Raw genomic sequence first — 3552 nt, 5'->3', positions numbered from 1 at the left:
TCAGGCTGGTATGCCCTGACTCACCCAGTCCACTCCATCCAGTGGCTGGTCAGCAAAGGGATTACCCATCCCTGAGCCAGAGAGGGTGAGAGGCCACTCTAGAGATCCCGCTGTACTCTGCTTGCTTTCCCATGTCTGTCTGTCCCCTCGTAATTATGAAGCATAAAGTCGATTGCAGGCATCATGGACATCCCAAATGCCTCAGGATGCTTACCATTAACTAGATTTTATTTGGGGAAGCTAAAATTCATGTACGATGAAATAGAAAAATCCAAACCATATATTCACAGTTTGACAAATGCTGACACCTGTGTACCATGTTGTCACCCCAGAAATTTCTTCTATGTCTCCTCCAAGTCGGTTGCCACCCCCATACTCCCAGAGCACCTGCTGTCCTGAGTTGTTTCCACCATATGTTAGTTTCCCCGTTCTAGAATTTCATAAAAACGGAACCATACAATTTATTACAATGTGTTTTTATTCTACCTTTATTCTTGCATCTGCCTTTCCTTGAAGCAGTAAAACTCACTAAGTCAATTGATGGGAAGCCACAGGACATCATGAAAGGAGATGTCAAATAGTTCAATATCCAAATAGTGTCCCCATTTCATGTGCCCTGGAATTCCAGACTATACAACCCCCTCCCCCGCCCCCCAGCCAGGATGTTGATATTTCCGTGATCAGTTATATACACTGATCATGTTGATTATCCAGGTAGTTTTCTGAGGGGTGATTATCAGTACCTGCCCCCTGCAGAAACCATGGTCTGGGTGGTTTTTCAGTTCTCTGGCCCCAACCATCTACTCCAGGCTCCTGCCTCTCCCTGTGCCTGCATCCTGAGGAGGAAGGCAAGAGTTTATTAGGGCAGAGCAGCGCTATTAATCCCCAAATCGCAGCGGCTTCGTAGAGGTGTTTCTCACAGTCCCATGCAGGTTAGAAGGAGAGCACTTGGCTCCAGCACCCTTCCCTGGGACAGGGTCCTCTGCACCCCACAGGCAGAGGAGGGAAGGGAGAGCAAATCCTGGTGGGCAAATGCCCTCTGCCTGCCTTCCCCTGACCAGACATTAGTAACTTGGACATACCTAACTGCAAGGGAAGCTGGGAGGTACCTAGTGGCACCCAGAGAAAAAGGCAAGGAGTTTGGGAACAAGCCAAACTCTACTGTGAAGAGTTTCTTTTCAGCCTTTAACATCCCCTTGCAGGGTAAATTTCCTACCACTTAATGGAAATTTCCACATCCCCCAATGAGCCCCAATTTACATACAAGGAAAAAAGACTTCTGAAGAGGCAAGCTGAGGGTGCTCTGAGCCCAAAGGTAGCATCAATCACTAACTCTACTGCCCATCCACCATCCCACCCATCCCCACAATCAAACTTCCTCTCTGAGAGATGAGCCAATAAACTAATTTATACTAACATGTAAATGCTGATAGGCTAACCACATGACCCTTTCTAGATGTATTTTTATTTTTTATTTATTTTTTGATGTATTTTTATTTTAATAGATCCTTAAAGTGATGCTTCACTTAAGTCAAAAGGACTAAAGGTCAAATTACAGCATCTACATATCAGCAAAATGAGTAGGGGAAGTTTTTGAGGGTAAAAGGGGCCTGCTTCAGTTTATGAAATCCACTGTGAATGTGGGACACCTACGTGGCGTGACCGGATGGCCTGTTCTCAGGGCCAGCCCCAGCCTCACCACTCAGAGGAGGCTATGCTATCTTTCTGGCTTCCGCAGAATCAAGAACCCTCCCAGCTCTCTGGCCTTCCCCCACAGAAAGTGTCTGGGATTTTCCAGATACTTTCCCAGGACAACGTACCTTCCCTTTGTGCAACAGAGTTGAAAGGCTAAAGGGACCAGAGGCTAAGGACTAGATTTTCTACTCCCAGGAACTTTGATGGAGCTCCAAGATGTTGGATTTTTTTTTATCTATTTCATTAAAAAAATAAAATAAAATAGATGTCAACTTGTAACATGCAGTCCTATACTGCATAATGACATTTTAGTCAATGACAGACTGCATATATGACAGTGGCCTCATGAATAAGATAGTCCTATTGCATAATGACACTGTAGCCGTGTTGTAATACAACATGTTACCTTTTCTATGCTTAAATACATTTAGACACACAGATACTCATTGTGTCATAATATCCTACAGGATTCATACAGCAATGTGCTGTGCAGGTGTGTAGCCCAGGAGCCACAGGCTGTGCCATACAGCCCAAGTCTCGTAGGCGACAATGTCTAGATTCCTATAAATGCGCTCCCTCACTGGGGCCTTCTCCCTACCCTCTACCCTTCCCAGCCTGACTTCACCTCCACTCCTGGGTCCTCTTGCCTTCTCCGTAGTCTATATTTACTTAGACGATCCTTGCTTGTTCATCAGTTGAGATTATCTGGGGGACATGCCCAACGTAATAAGTGTTTAAACAACAGTCAGGCCTTTGAACCCTGGACTCCAGTTAAAGAGTAACAGGCTGGATACTGGATCAATGGGAGACAAATATTAGCTGCAGAGGCCGAGAGACGCCAAGTTGAGAAATACCTGCTGCTGGTGACATGCAAAGAGCAATGGTCATACCAGAAGCTCCTCGAACCCCATGACCTGTCATCATCCTGCTCTACAAGTTGAACATTGAAACCACCAACCTTTGAGTTAGGTTCTAGAACTCACTTGGTCTGTGCTACTGCAATATCCTCTTAAAGCAGCGGTTCTCAACCTGTGGGTAGCCACCGCTTTGTAACAATGAAAATACATCCTGCATATCAGATATTTACATTACGATTTATAACAGTAGCAAAATTATAGTTATGAAATAGCAACAAAAATAATTTTATGGTTGGTGTCACCACACCATGAGCAGGGGTCCTCAAACTTTTTAAACAGGGAACCAGTTCACTGTCCCTCAGACTGTTGGAGGGCCAGACTGCAGTTCCCGGGACGAATTGGCGGCTAAACAGGACAGATAGCTGTGGCAAAAACACCCGGCAGGCCAGATAAATGTCCTAGGTGGGCCGCATGTGGCCCGTAGGCTGTAGTTTGAGGATGCCTGCCATGAGGAACTGTATTAAAGGGTCGCAGCATCAGGAGGCATTAGAAAGGTTGAGAACCACTGTTCTTAAAGGGTGTCCGCTCAATTTCTCCCACTTCCCAGCCTCTAACAAAGCTCTACTGGTATCAGTCTGCTAACTCCTGAATTTTCCACAACTCCCATTGCACTCCTGCCTGGTGCTTGAAGCCACCTGGGATGTGTGGGCAGTAGGATAGCAGATCTCCAGGTCACAATGAATAGCCATTTCCCAGTACCCGTCCTCCCTTATTGGGCAGTCTTCAGTATAGGCCATGTCTTTCTTGAAACTTTTTGTTTTCTATGACATTTCAACCTCCTGGTTATTCTCTCACTACTGAAATACTTCTAGTTTTTCTTCTGCCATCAATCTAGAATCAGAGATCCTCAAACTTTTTAAACAGGGGGCCAGTTCACTGTCCCTCAGACCATGAAGGGCTGGACTGCGGGCCCTGGGACCAGTCAGCTGCTAAGCAGGAC

General features: G+C 45.9%; 1 long non-coding RNA gene across 1 annotated transcript in view; it reads right to left on the bottom strand.

The window, feature by feature from the left end:
* Positions 1–6: 6 nt before the first annotated feature.
* The window catches only part of LOC111724848, an 8367-nt gene continuing 4821 nt past the window's right edge, over positions 7–3552 (bottom strand). Inside the window, exon 3 of the long non-coding RNA XR_002773059.1 lies at positions 7–836. This is a non-coding gene — a long non-coding RNA (uncharacterized LOC111724848). The remainder of the gene's footprint in view (positions 837–3552) is intronic.

This window comes from Otolemur garnettii, unplaced genomic scaffold (genome assembly GCF_000181295.1).
Source record: "Otolemur garnettii isolate 467f Iridium unplaced genomic scaffold, OtoGar3 scaffold00027, whole genome shotgun sequence".
NCBI classification, from domain to species: domain Eukaryota; kingdom Metazoa; phylum Chordata; class Mammalia; order Primates; family Galagidae; genus Otolemur; species Otolemur garnettii.
Note: the sequence above shows the minus strand (reverse complement) of the source record. Positions and strands in the feature narration are given on the sequence as shown.